Source organism: Esox lucius, chromosome 9 (assembly GCF_011004845.1).
Source record: "Esox lucius isolate fEsoLuc1 chromosome 9, fEsoLuc1.pri, whole genome shotgun sequence".
Classification (NCBI taxonomy): domain Eukaryota; kingdom Metazoa; phylum Chordata; class Actinopteri; order Esociformes; family Esocidae; genus Esox; species Esox lucius.
Genome location: NC_047577.1, coordinates 7228267 through 7244450, shown reverse-complemented (window position 1 = coordinate 7244450; position 16184 = coordinate 7228267). Strand labels below are relative to the sequence as shown.

Below are 16184 nucleotides of genomic sequence, written 5' to 3'. Positions count from 1 at the left end.
TGACACTGTGATGCATTTAATCAATGTGTCATTGAGGCTTAAGTCATCAGGAAACACAGAGATGTAAAGTTGTGTGTATTCAGTGTAGCTGTGTAAATTAATACCATGATTTCTAATGATGTTACAAAAAACAAGCATATACAGGTTGAACATTATAGGACCCAAAATCAAACCTTGTGGAACTCAACATGTAATATTTATTGTCTCCGACTTCTGGTCACCAAGGGAAACAAAAACAGTTTCTGCCAGTGAGGCACATCTTTAACCAGTTTAAACTACAAATACAAAATGACATGTTTCAAGATAATCTTATCTTTATACTTTGTCTAATTACACTTTAGTTTATACAAGTATAGGTTGTCCAATCCCTTTGCCAAATAGTTATTTCATATGCTATTCTACCAACCATAGATTCATTAACTTATTAATTAATACAACATGTCATGTATTCATATCATCTACATTGTATTTCAGGGAAACAGACATCAGTTCTGACTTCATCAGTAGGAATCACAGTGGTTGTTCTGGTTCTCATCCTCTGTTTCTCTGGATTCATCTGGTTCAGGTGATATTTTAATTTATTACACTTTAGCAATCTGACTTGTTATAAAAAATATAAATTGATTCATTAATATATATTCATAAATTAATACATATTTACATCGACACAATAGTAATGGAGTATTAATATTTTACATAGAGGAAGAAGGGCTGTAAATCCCCCTCTGATACAACAGATCAAACAGATGATGGACAGGTGATTCTGTTGGATTCAGGAGATTACTGTGATGGATGTTATTATTTATTAAAATGTCCTAATATGTCCTCATGTTGTCCTATCCTCCAATCAGTCAGACTCCAGTACTGTGTATGACAATATATCAGACATGGTCATGACCTCTACTGCAGCACAGACAGCAGACACAGACAACCAGGATGACCTTCACTATGCCAGCGTCCAACACTCTTCCTCCAAGAAACAGGATGTACTTCTGTACTCCACCCCCCAAAACCAGGAAAAATAAATTCTATATGCTGATGTGGAATTTTACTGTCTCAGTGATGCCACCTGGTGAGTATATTCTGTCATTACATCAATATAGAGTGAACAGATGTAACAGCATGAAGGATTTTCATGCTGCTTTTTGTTGGAGGCAATCAGTAAAACAGGTGACCTCTGCAGTAGTGACGCCCAATGATATCATTTCCTGATGACCCTCAATGTAATTACCTTGAATTAACTCTCTTCCATAATGATGGACCGGTGTGACTATGTATTGAGGAAACTGTTCGGCATTTGTTCAAAACAGTATCTTTTTCCTTGTTTAGTTCACTACTTTTGATAACAACACTGTAGACCCTGGTCAAATGTAGGGAATAGTGTAACATTTGGGACGTAGAGATCCTATTCATTCTGGATTCTCTCTCTTTAGACTGACGACACAAACAGCTGAAGTGGATCCATCCAGGATTTACATCTCAGTTTACAAACCCAGAATCAACAAGAAGTGAACACAACAAGACCTGAGGGGTTCTGTTAAGTGCAGCTCATCCACCAATCAGATTCTATTCTGTTCTGTTCCTTTACAGAACATCCAATTCAGATGGGAGTCTGCATTGTTCTCTGTGAATTACAAAGGAAATACTTTATTGAACAACAAATTGACCCTTTAGATCACTGAGAATATATTTATATATATAATTTTTCTCTAAAATCACTCATAGATCAGGCCAACTTATTCAATTGTCCATACATAGATCAAATATCTAAGTCACTCTGGGTAAATGACCACATTTTAAACTGTTAATCAATGCATATATGTCCAATGTTACCCACTGCAGTTTTTCTTTGAATATACCAACTCTGTGTTTTGCTTTGATATTTCTCCTCAGTAATAATTGAAGTACCACTAAACAACTGACAGTGTTAATTCTTAAGTCAAGTGGCATGATTTTATTATCAAGTAGGCCTACACACATATGGGTGATAATTAATAATAATGTTTTTAATTAATGGTCTCACTAATTATATGAATTGTCAAGCCTATAATCTACATTGTAGAGGCCTACAGTATTATACATGTACAGTGGTACAGTAGGTCCACTGCATAGCAAATACAGGAATGGTGTTTCATTCAATTTATTAAGAGATTTTCATGACAATACATTCTATTCTATCTGTGATCCTGGCAGCAAATAAACTGAGAGAAAAAAAAACCAGAGAGACAGGAGCTGGAAGACAGGGTGACCCAGAGAGTAGTGAGACTGACTGAACCAACAGAGAGACGGGAGTTGGAAGACAGAGAGACCCAGAGAGTAGTGAGACTGACTGAACCAACAGAGTTTTACTGTGGTAATCAAGGTTTGTATTTAATATGAGTGTAGGAGGTTTAAATGCTGTGGAGAACCTTCTGTTTGGGTATGAGGTCCAACCCCAAGAATCACATGTTCAGTCACTGTACTAGGCAACAAACTTGGCCTTTTGTTAGATTCATTTATTGAACCTAACTTTACCTACAACTTAACTACTTTATTAGTTAATCTGATGTATTTTTATCAGTTCATTTAATATATATTTTTACTAGTTCATCTGATGTTTCTTATGTTGTTATTTGCACGACTGGTGTCTGGTGAGCCAGGGAGAGGGCTTGATGTACAGTATGTATCAGTAGACATGTTTTGGGTAATTGCCATTTATAACACACATAAGAGACAACTATTATAATGGTATTGCAATGCTATTATCTCCCACATTGTAGCGTGTTCAGGGTCAGTTCTGCTGCAGTGTGACTTCTGTGTCTTGAAGGGGTCATCAGTGGACATATCCTGTACTTATGTTGGTCATAATGAAGTAACATTATTGCTAAAGTGTAGTGACCTGTGTCACATCCTGTCCTCTGACAACACCACCTATATGTGGTATAAGAACAGACAACCTGTTAATTTATGGGGAATACTTCCTGCCTAGAGAAAGAGACAGTAACTCCTTTTGTGTTGAAGGCCATGAAAACCTCCAATCTCCAGCAGTGTGTAAGTGGGGGAAAATGTTTGTATCTTGCAAAATAAATCTGTGAAATGTATATTAGTGCTGTAATATTACAGATGAATTAGGACGTCTTATGAAGAAACTACTGTAACGTACTTCTACAATAAACACAACCTATTAGATATTGTGTTCCACATTTACTTTTAAAACTGAATACCTTTTATTTTCCGACATGTTGGCCTGTTTGTCGTGAATGTTTGTGTCATTAAGAGGAAGGAACTGACAGTTCATCTGCTATTTGTTTAGTGACTCTGTATTATAAAGATCAACTACAGATCTTGCGGTTCCAGTCAGTTTCCATACACTGACCTTAAGTTAACTTAACAAAACCTTGTCCTTCACTTCTCTCTGTAAGTACACTTCGTGATACCTTTTTACTTTGTATTTTGGTTATTTCATTATATACTTATATACTCATTATATATAAATTGAGGGTAATGTTTCCTTTTTCTTTTCTTTATTATATTCAGCAGTTTTTTAGTTGTCACATGATGGTCAGTATGTGTAAAGGATCTCAGAGTAGGAGGGCTGATCTATAGTAGGATCCCAGAGGACACACTACAGTTACCTCAAATATCCCATCTGTCTGGATCCCCATAATGTAATTATTCAGCATGTCAGCATTTAAATACAAATGCCAACTGACATGCAACACATCACACATTAGAAACAATATCAGCCTGGTTAGTTTTCATTGCTGTGGTCCTGTCCTCCATCTATAATTTGCACTTCAATATATCAAGTGTATTAAATCACCAGTTATAGCGCAAATAGTTTTTGTAGGATCATATCAATATACAGCTCCGGAAAAGGAATGTGGAATGTTTGCATTGGCCATTTGGGGTTCTTGAGGAGATGTGATCTGTGATACAATAGGTGGACAAGCCCTTCAGTGTGTATAACCACCATACGTAACCGTTAGATTCTAACATTGTCTATGTTACAGGGACGGAGATACAACAATGTCCTTGAGATCAACAGGAAGTGTGTTGGTAGTCTTCCTCTGGTCTTTGACGGGTATGTTCAGTTTCATAATTTAATTACGTTAAATGCCTGTAATTCTAAGCAGCAGGATGATCTCTTCCAGCAATTTACACGTTTGTCCGAGAATTTCAGTGACGGCTGCTCCACGTGGCGCTACGTGCTCTCTCCCTCTCCGGCACTCCACCTCACCGGTGTTCTAGCTGGCAGCAGCGCACCCTTCACACACACACACACACACACACCTGTTTTGAGTTAGTCACTATGTTGTCTATTTAGGCGGTTCATTTTCACCCACACCTAACAGGTTATTGTGTTTCTCTGTTGGAGACGGTGTGATGGGTTTTGCCATTAAAATAAGAGACCTGCCGTTTGTTCTCCGTGTTGTTAGTTTCGTTTTTGCCTCTCCATTTTACCCACTCACTTCCCTCGCACCTCACAATTTCTTTACTTTGCCATGAGGGGTTAATTCCTTTCATGTTTAATACATCCTTCATACTCGTATCCAGATCCCTTTCAGCCGTTTGTCTAATATGTTCTGGTCCTTGTTGTTTAAGTTTACCCAGCTGAGGCACTAAATGCATGTTATTAGACATCATCAGATCAGCGCCCCCTCCTGGATGCTGTAAGGCTGGTGATGAAGGACATGGCTATACTGAGCAGTCCTAATTGGAATCTACATGCTGTATGTCATGCCTTTGCTTTGTAATGCTGGTCCATTTATTTGCAAATTGCTTGATGGCAGCCTTTTGCCTCTTCATTTTTTTTAATTGTTCTTGGCTGTCGGATGCGCCCCTTGAGAAGATTCAGAGCAATTTCACAGAGAGTTAAAATGCTAAAGTTCAGATCTGCTTGAGTCTGTTTGTCAATTACTTTTATGACTAGACCACAGGATCTGTTGACATCATTTAAAATTCTGTCACATGTCTAAAAGCAATGTCCACATTCTCAATTTATTTTTTCTCCAAAATGTAACATGGATATCAGAGTGGTGATCCAGTGGGCAAGACATTCACCAGTTAACTCTGTCAGTGTCATTTTTATCATGGCACAGCCTATCAAAACACCCACCCCATCAACAACCTATAGGATAGCACTTTCAAAACACCCACACATTCAACAACCTATAGGATAGCATTTTACAAACACCCACCCCTTAACAACCTATAGGATAGCACTTTCAAAACACCCACCCCTTCAACAACCTATAGGATAGCACTTTCAAAACACACACCCCTTCAACAACCTATAGGATAGCACTTTCAAAATGTCCTCTAGTTTCAACAATATCTGAATTCCATTAAAACACCCATCCAATACTCCAGTAGACCAACCAGGGAAACTGCTATCTATTTTATTCTATTTTTATTTTATTCTAACTCCATTGTGTTGTGTTACTGTGTTTCAGTGGTACTGGTTCAGGGTGACTGGGGTGTGACCTACTCCACTCAGAGTATCTGTGTCTTGAAGGGGTCAACAGTGGAGATGTCCTGCTCTTACACATTTCCCAGTGGAACCGTCACATCAACCTTCTGGTTCACTAAATATGTTGCTGATGGGAATCCTGTGAATCTGAGTGATGACCCAGACTACAGACGTCGTGTGAAATACCGGAGTGATAAGAAGAACAGCCACACCCTGATAATCACAGACCTGAGAGAGAGTGACTCAACTGTGTACAAGTTCAGAGTCATAACAGATCAGACTGGAGTTAGTTATACTGGACATCTTGGAGTCACTCTGACTGTCACAGGTGATAAGTTACAACTTGGTTCAACTCTATTTAGTTCTGGAAAATTACCTTTTATTTATAATGCTTGAATTGAAAAGGGCTTCTTGTTTATAGCAATGTGTCTATAGTGGTGTGTCTATAGTGGTGTGTCTATAGTATGTGGGTTTATAGTGGTGTGTCTATAGTGGTGTGTCTATAGTGGTGTGTTTATAGTGGTGTGTCTATAGTGGTGTGTCTATAGTATGTGGGTTTATAGTGGTGTGTCTATAGTGGTGTGTTTATAGTGGTGTGTCTATAGTGGTGTGTTTATAGTGGTGTGTCTATAGTGGTGTGTCTATAGTGGTGTGTTTATAGTGGTGTGTCTATAGTGGTGTGTCTATAGTGGTGTGTCTATAGTGGTGTGTTTATAGTGGAGTGTCTATAGTGGTGTGTTTATAGTGGTGTGTTCATAGTGGTGTGTTTATAGTGGTGTGTTTTTAGTGGTGTGTCTATAGTGGTGTGTCTATAGTATGTGGGTTTATAGTGGTGTGTCTATAGTGGTGTGTTTATAGTGGTGTGTCTATAGTGGTGTGTTTATAGTGGTGTGTCTATAGTGGTGTGTCTATAGTGGTGTGTTTATAGTGGTGTGTCTATAGTGGTGTGTCTATAGTGGTGTGTCTATAGTGGTGTGTTTATAGTGGAGTGTCTATAGTGGTGTGTTTATAGTGGTGTGTCTATAATGGTGTGTTTATAGTGGTGTGTCTATAGTGGTGTGTCTATAGTGGTGTGTCTATAGTGGTGTGTTTATAGTGGTGTGTCATACATTTTTTTTTTTCCAGTGATGTGGTTTTAGGTGGAGTAGACTAGAGGAAATACAACAATATTCTGATATATAACACCACCTGATATTAACACAGAGGTTTATGTATTTTAACATCATATCAGGTCTTCAGGTAGAGGTGAGTGGTACAGAATCAAAGACACTGACCTGTAGAACCACCTGTCCTCTGACTGGTAACCCCACCTACATCTGGTACAAGAACGGACAACAGATAGATGAGAGCTCCTCCCCCCAGTACAAAGACTCAGTCTACAGTAACCGTGAAGACAGTTACTCCTGTTCTGTAAAAGGTCATGAGGATCTCAACTCTCCTACAATGTGTGAGTGTTTATTTAATACATCATGCCTTAGAACAGTAAAAAGTATTATTTCGTTATTATCATGAAATGTCTTTGAATAAACCAGATGATTTGAATGCTGAATGCTTAGTGTCTGATAGCTGTTGAATACCTGAGCAATAAGTCACAAGAGGATGTATTATCAGTCCAGTATACCTTGGCTAAGAGCTTTTCTTAGGCACAACGCATCACAGAGTGCCTGAATACAGCAATTAGCCATGGTATATTGGCAATATATAACAAACCCCAGAGATGCCTTATTGATTTGATAAAACGGTTACCAATATAATTAGAGCAGTAAGAAGTTCTGTGATGTCATAACAGTGTCTTATTTACCAGGACTGTCAGCCAATCAGAATTCAAACCACCCAGTTTATAAGAGACTGTGAACCACATGGATGACATCACAACAATGTTGTTACGTCCCCAGTGCTTTCTTTTGCTCTGTGTTCGTATGTGTTTTTGTCCCTTGGTGTTCTATGTGGTGGTTGCAGGCTAATTGGCTTCCTGATCGCCGGTTGCAGCTGATTGGTCGGTTTTGGGCTGATTGGAGAGCCCCTACGCCAGCTCGTCAGTGATTACAGCTGGTTTAGCCTGCATATAAGCCACAGTTCTAGTGTCTCAGAAGAGAGACACACATGCTGTTGCTTTTGATCTGTGGTGCGATCTGTAAGGTAGAAAGAACGTTTGTGATTAAGTGTTGTGGCAAGTGTCTGTGTTCAAACTTTATGTGCATTGTGTGTTGTGGCATTTGTTTGTGTTTAAACCTTTTTCATTTGTTACCAGGGGGAAGGGGAAAGCCATTGTGCTTTAGGCAAGAGGCCCTGGGGCATACACCTCCCGTAGCTTTACTCTGTCTAAAACCACTAGGTCAGACCTGGGGCATACACCTCCCGTATCTTTACTCTGTCTAAAACCACTAGGTCAGACCTGGGGCATACACCTCCCGTAGCTTTACTCTGTCTAAAACCACTAGGTCAGACCTGGGGCATACACCTCCCGTAGCTTTACTCTGTCTAAAACCACTAGGTCAGACCTGGGGGGACCACCCCCTGTATTTTGGTTAGAGCACCGGCGCAAGAGGTGCTAGTTAGGTAAGTTCTTGGTTTGACAGGTAAGGTAGGGTTAGAGGGTTTGGGTTTACTTTTATGTTCTTTGCTTTGGTTCTGTCCAGCCCCTTTTCCCTGAATTACCGTTACGTTCATTAAATAGTCCTGAAAACGGTAGTCCTGCCTCTGTCATCCATTCTCGCACCCACGACCCCATACCCATTCTGTCAAGTCCTAGGGTGCTTTACGTGTAGCGGGGTGTTGCGCTCTCTCCTCCGGGAGGCGTGCATAACAAATGTGTACCTGTCTAACTGCATTGGTACATAGTTTATAAATCCAATAAGGCATTATGGATTTTGCTAACATGTCCCATAGCTTTCAGTCAATCAGCATTAAACAATTTATCCACCTGGTTTATAATAATGTATTTGTGTGTGCTGGTTTTGTTACTTTAATTTGAAGTGTTCATAAAAACAACTAATACAATGTCATCATATTTCAGGTGTTATGGGTAAAGACTGCAACAGAGTGACTTACACTAAGAGGAGAATCTGTGTCTTGAAGGGGTCATCAGTGGACATATCCTGTACTTATGTTGGTTATAATGGTTATGCTGGTCGTTATCCTGTCATATCATCACTGTGGTTTAGAAGTGATAAGATGACTCCCAGAGACGTAACAAAAGACCCAGAGTACACAGGTCGAGTCCTGAACACACTTCCCTCCACCCTGAGAATCACAGATCTGAGAGAGAAGGACTCAGCTGAGTATCGCTTCACTTTTAAAACATCCAACTTTGAATGGGGTCATAGTTTCCCTGGAACAACTCTGACTGTCACAGGTAACAGTGAACATATGATCACAATATGTTGACACATTGATTTATATTTGTTTGGGTGGTTTCTTTTTATTTAGTCTTTAATAATGTTTTCTGTATTTAGATGTACAGGTGAAGATGACTCCTGCTACAGTGACTGAGGGACAGAATGTAACACTGACCTGTATCACATCCTGTCCTCTGACTGACAACCCCACCTACATCTGGTACAAGACTGTAACCTCACCAAAAACATCAGGACAGAGTTACAGCATCACTAACATCACATCTGAGGACAGTGGAGAATATTACTGTGAGGTCAGGAATGGAAGAGGATATAAGATATCTTCAGCTCTGATGGTCACTCTTGCAGGTAACATTTAATCTTCAATGTTTCAATGCAAAATTCAGTTTTTCAAGATATTCCAATCTTTATACGTTGTCTTATTCCACTTTAGTGTATACATGTATGGGTTGTCCTTTTTTCCGGACCGTGTAAGTGGAGCGACCTAGAAGAGCGAATGTCTCTTAGTGAGTGAGTGCCTGAGTGACCCTTGTTAAATAGCGTAGTGGTTAGAGGGGTGGGCTCCAGAACAACAGGTCCTGCGTTTGTCTCCCATAACAGTCTTAAAAGCATTATGCCTGAGGTTCAGGACAGACAAACCTTTCACTGTCTACAACTTTATCTAAGTATGTAATAGACACCTAAAATAAAGCAGCTCTGGTGGATAATAGGATTTGTTATTCTTGTTTGTTCTTTTTCACAGACGAAATTGTTAATTATATTACCTTATACATTTCAATTATGGCTTTTATTGTGATAAAGAAAATCTGTGTGCTGCCAGCATAATATCCTGCTGCTAAAAAAACGCGAATGAAGCCTCGAATGGCCATCACTAGTTATCTTCACCTATATTGATAGATAATGTCATTCACGAATGGCTAATTTGCTGTTAAAACAGCCAGTGGCAAAAGCCATAAAGTTCATAGATGCTATTTGTGGTGGAGGTAAACTAAATAAGAAACGTTACTCTGTTTTTCACAATGCTCAATGGCGTCTAGTGACATATTACTTGCTAATAAGCTTTTAAAACAGCCATTGGCAACTGTCATACAGTTCCTAGATACTATTTGTGGTGGAAGTAAACCTAATAAGAAACGTTACTCAGTTTAACACTAGAAATATTACGTTTGGTGGCGTTCACATGACCGTCCCCGGTTCGATTCTCAGGAGGGCATCCAAGATAAACACTTTGTACTGCGGGCTGGCTGAACTAAGCTTGCATGGTTTTTTGTTTATCCTTTGCCAAGTAGATACTTTATATTCTGTTCTACCTACCATAAATATTAATTAACTTGTTGTTTATTACAACATGTCATGTATTCATATCATACACATTGTATTTTAGGGAAACAGACATCAGTTCTGACTGCATCTGTAGGAATCACAGTGGTTGTTCTGTTTCTCATCCTCTGTCCCTCTGGATTCATCTTGTTCAGGTGAGAAGATTCATATTTTCAATTAATAAACTTCAGCAATCTTATTTGTGATTCATTCATTTGATTCATTAATTCAATATTTATGGAGTATACATTTTTTTCATCAAACAGAATGAGGGGCTGTAAATCCCCCCCTGATACAACAGACCTAACAGATGATGGACAGGTGAGTCTGTTGGATTCTGAGGATTACTGGGATGAATCTAATGGTTTATGAAGTTGTTCTCCTTTTGTCCTCATGTTCTTCTCTCCTCCCATCAGACAGACTCCAGTCCTGTTAATGACAATGTATCAGACATGGTCATGACCTCTACTGCAGCACAGACAGCAGACACAGACAACCAGGATGTCCTTCACTATGCCAGCGTCCACTACTCTTCCTCCAAGGAACAGGATGTACCTCTGTACTCCAGCATCCAGAAACAGGAAGAGGAAGTCCAGTATGTCGCTGTAAAATTAAACTGTGCCAGTGATGCCACCTGGTGGGTATATTTGGCAATGACATTATATAGAGTAATCAGATGTAACAGACAGCATCAAGGATATACATGCTGTGCTTTGGCAATAATCAGTCATCAATCTGTCATTAAACTATAAAGCCGGTTTCTCTTAGTGACCCCCAACGATGACATGCTCTGATTGACATAAATATTAAATACATATACATTTTCACTATTTAGTTCACTACTTTTGATAACAACACTGTAGATCCTGGTCAAATGTAGGGAATAGGGTAACATTTGGGACGCAGAGATCCTATTCATTCTGGATTCTCTCTCTTTAGACCTACGACACAAACAGCTGAAGTGGATCCCTCCAGGATTTACATCTCAGTTTACAAACCCAGAATCAACAAGAAGTGAACACAACAAGACCTGAGGGGTTCTGTTAAGTGCAGCTCATCCACCAATCAGATTCTATTCTGTCACCAGGGTCTGTTCCTTTACAGATAGAAAACATTGGATATTAATTTCTATATGTCTATATATGTTTGCCACCCCAGGCAATTTAATTACATTTGTTTTATAGCATTATATTGTGTTCATAGGAGCAGTAATTGGATCTGCTGCTCAGTTATTAGGTTTCACTAGAACTTGGTGGGCTGACTTTAGTCTGCAACACAGCTTGTTGGTCAGTCTGTAGACTTGCAGTAATGCCTGTTGGTCAGTCTTTATGCTCAAAATAACATTATTGTCTAAACCGCTGGCAACAAAGTGAGTACACCCCTAAGTGAAAATGTCCAAATTGGGCCCAATTAGCCATTTTCCCTCCCCGGTGTCATGTGACTCATTAGTGTTACAAAGTCTCAGGTGTGAATGGGGAGCAGGTGTGTTAAATTTGGTGTCATCGCTCTCACACTCCCTCATACTGGTCACTGGAAGTTCAACATGGCACCTCATGGCAAAAAAATCTCTGAGGATCTGAAAAAAAATAATTGTTTCTGCAGCACGGTGGCCAGGACCATAGAGAGGTTTAACACGACCGGTTCCACTCAGAACAGGCCTCGCCATGGTCCACCAAAGAAGTTGAGTGCACGTGCTCAGCGTCATATCCAGAAGTTTTCTTTGGGAAATAGACGTATGAGTGCTGCCAGCATTGCTGCAGAGGTTGAAGCAAGCAAGCAAGGTTTGTTTATATAGCACTATTCATACATCGAAGCAGTTCAATGTGCTTTAAAAAGAAAAATATATGTATTCTGTATGTTTTTAATGTGTGGTGTGTTACATGTCTGTTGGCATCTGTATTTTAATGCTGACATGCTGAATAATGTTAAAATCATTTGAAGGACACAACAACACCATCATCAACATTCCCATAATCATCTTTATCATAAGCAAAAACAACAATCACTTGTGACAAATAAAACACAGCTTAATGTAATAAATAAAAGAGAGGGGAAAATTAACCCACAGTTGTACATAATGAAATAACCAAAATACAAATGAACAAGGTATCACAAAGCGTTCTAACAGAAGGAAGTGAAGGGTGAGGTCAACTTGGTGTCAGTGATTGTGAACTCACTGGAACCACAAGATCTGTTGTAGATTTCTGTAACATGGAGTCAAGTTACAAATATCAGATGAACTGTCAGTTCCTTCCTCTTTATGACATCAGCATTCATGACAAACAGACCAGCATGTCCGAAAAGAAAATGTATTATTATTAAGTAGATGTACATTACTGCAATCCCTTTTTATGACCCCCATAATGCATCTGTAACATAAAGGCACTAAAATACTTGACATTTCCAGGAAATGATTCACAAGATAAAAGAACATTTCCCCCACTCACACACTGCAATAGATCAGAGGTTTTCATGGCCTTCAACGCAACAGGAGTAACTGTCTGTTTCACTAAAGCAGTTAAAGAAGTTGTCTCTCTAATCAATAGGTTGTCCATTCTTACACCAGATATACAGCAACTCACAAAAGTGAGTACACCCCTCACATTTTTGCAAATATTTTAGTATCTTTTCATGTGACAACACTGAAGAAATGACACTTTGCTACATAGTGAGTGTACAGTTTGTATAACAGTGTAAATTTGTTGTCCCCTCAAAATAACTCAACACACAGCCATTAATGTCTAAACCGCTTGCAACAAAGGTGAGTACACCCCTAAGTGAAAATGTCAACATTGGGCCCAAAGTGTCAATATTTTGTGTGGCCACCATTATTTTCCAGCACTGGTTTAACCTTCTTGGGCATGGAGTTCACCAGAGCTTCACAGGTGGCGACTGGAATCCTCTTCCACTCCTCCATGACGGCATCACAGAGCTGGTATTCATGGTTCCCTCAATGAACTGTAGCTCCCCTTTGCCAGCAGCATTCATGCAGCCCCAGACCATGACACTCTCATCATCATGCTTGACTGTAGACAAGACACACTTGTTTTTGTACTCCTCACCTGAGATGATTGTGTTTGGCAACAAAAATAAAAGAACAAGCAGTAGTAAAGAGCTGGATTTTCAGGCCCTAAAAACCAGGGATCAAGTGCGTAATCTTGGTGTTCTGATAGACTCAGACCTCACATTTAACAGTCATATCAAAGCGGTCACCAAAACAGCATTATATCACCTAAAGAATATAGCCAGAATCAAAGGCTTGGTGTCTCAAAAGCATCCATGCTTTTATCTCTAGTAGGGTTGACTACTATAATGGCCTCTTAACTGGAATCCCCAAAAAGACTGTAAAACAGCTGATGCTCATTCAGAATGCTGCTGCTAGAATATTAACCAGGACCAAGAGAACAGAGCACATCACTCTGAGTTCTTAAATCTTTGCATTGGCTTCCAGTCAGTTACAGACTTGATTTCAAAGTGGTGCTTTTAGTTTATAAATCTCTGAATTGTTTAGGACCTGAATGCATTTCAGATATGTTTGAAGAATATAAACCGAGCATAGCTCTTAGATCCATGAACACAGGTCAGCTAGTAGAATCCAGAGTCCAAACTAAACACGGAGAAGCAGCGTTTAGCACTTATGCTGTACAAAACTGGAATAAACTACCAGAAGATCTTAGAGGTGCCCCAAACGTATACATTTTTAAATCCAGGTTACAAACACTTCTCTTCTCACTTGCCTATGACTGAGCACTTTAACTTAACCACACTGTTTAGCCTTACAGCTTCCTATGTTTTGTTATTGTATTGTCTTTGACCACTGTATCTACAATACAATATCAGCCTGGTTAGTTTTCTTTGCTGTGGTCCTGTACTCCATCTATAATTTTCACTACAATGTATCAGTTGTATTCAATCATCAGTTATAGTGGGAGTTTTTGTTGTAGAATCATAGGAATATATGTTTCATTGGGTGTGCCTAGATAATGAGAACAACAGAAACGACTGTGTTTAGATTCACACTCCAACCTCAGGAATGTGGAATGTTTGCATTGACTATTTATTTTTTTTTTGTGGAGATGTGATTTGGTATAGACAGACACGCCCTTCAGTGTGTATAACCGCTATACATAACTGCTAAATTATAACATTGTTTATGTTTCTGAGACTATAGGGATTGAAATACAACAATGTCCTTGAGATCAACAAGAATTGTGTTGGAGGTTTTCCTCTGGTCATTGACAAGTATGTTCTGTTTCATAATTGAATTATGTTCTAACAATGATTTTAGGCTATAACATGATCTGTTCCAGCAGTTTCCATTGAATTCTCTCTATGTTAGTGTTTTTTCTGTTTTTAATGCATTTTCTCCCACAAAGTAGTTTTCTTCCTCACTGCACTCTAGCGACTCCTTGTGGCCTCTTTGTATTATGTATCAATAAAATTAAGTTATTATGACATTTAATCACTGTACTTGTCCCTGATAAATAGATGTAGAATAATAATTAGGTCAACAGAGAATCACAAAATGATCTGTGGTTTCCATGGCCACCAGGCCGGGGATTCAGACATCCGACTGCAAACAGTTTCACCTTTTTAAAAGTGTATCCTGGTAAAATTCACTGATTAAGAAGGGTTACTGATGAGATGTAGTGAACTGATCCACAAATACAGACAATCGTAATAATAATATAGATTTTTTTTTTTCACTAGGATCTGGCAGGTCAGAAAACATAGTATTAGATACCTTAATACATATTGAATGCTGAATGAATAGTATACCATTGAAAAGTATAACATTTGAAAATGCCATTTGATTTGGAAAAGTATACATAGCTACTGTAATTGTACTATTCTCTATATACATTCAATGAGTTTATTACATTAATTCATTGACTATTTGGAATTAATCAGAAACGGGTCAAAACCCAGTTCCACCAGCACCCGGCCAGGACCTGACCCTAAAACCTTGCGGCAAAACTGGGAAAGGCATTGCTTTCTTACACCATTAACTTCTTCCATAGATATTTTTCAGATCCACTTCAAATAAGGTTTGTGTTTCATGCAGGCTTACACTATATCGCCCTGTATATTATAAGACATCAACTATCTATGTAGTTTATTTGCTATGAAGTTGACAAACTATTAATATTGGTTAATATATTGGAACCACCTTGGCGAAGCCCACTACCTCCCATCACTCCAAATGGGATAGTAGCTGATGTACCTGTCTGTGGAGCTGAAGGGGACCAGTTCAAGACCGTCCAAACAAACTAAACACATATCTGTAATCAGACAGCATTTCCCTATTAACAGTGGTGAAACAGAAATTGACATTAACTCACTTTTCATTATCAGTCAGAAACTGACATAAAACAGCTTTAACCAAGTATTATTGAATAGAACCCACCAGGGAGGTTAACACTATCTGACACCATTTCACACACAGACTTATTTCCATGTAGTGAACAGCCATGTACATTAAAATGGTGGCTTCATGTTAGCTGAGGAAAAGGAAGAGGAACTGTGGTGTAAATGTGGAGTTTGTCTAAGATTTTAATCTCCAGACCACAGGATCTGTTGATATCACTGACAATTCGGTCATGTGTTTAATGACAAAGGTACAGTAAAATATTGACCTACTTCTACAATACAAATGTATCTTTTTTTTAAGACCAAATATGTGAATACATGATGTACAGAGCTTTTTCAGATACAACCTCTATAGCATTATAGTGTGGCGTCTATACATTACATACATCTTTGAAATTTGTATAGGTTCCAGTACTCTACATATACACTCACCTAAAGGATTATTAGGAACACCTGTTCAATTTCTCATTAATGCAATTATCTAATCAACCAATCACATGGCAGTTGCTTCATTGCATTTAGGGGTGTGATCCTGGTCAAGACAATCTCCTGAACTCCAAACTGAATGTCAGAATGGGAAAGAAATGTGATTTAAGCAATTTTGAGCGTGGCATGGTTGTTGGTGCCAGAGGGGCCGTTGTGAGTATTTCACAATCTGCTCAGTTACTGGGATTTTCACACACAAC

General features: G+C 38.9%; 1 protein-coding gene and 1 long non-coding RNA gene across 3 annotated transcripts in view; both read left to right on the top strand.

Moving 5' to 3' along the window:
• The window catches only part of LOC105007993 (sialoadhesin-like), a 91195-nt gene that overhangs the window by 39351 nt on the left and 35660 nt on the right, over positions 1-16184 (top strand). The window lies entirely within an intron of this gene.
• On the top strand, positions 7420-9011 carry LOC117594888. The gene is made up of 3 exons (XR_004576176.1): positions 7420-7591; positions 8469-8807; positions 8908-9011. It is a non-coding gene; the product is annotated as an uncharacterized LOC117594888 (long non-coding RNA).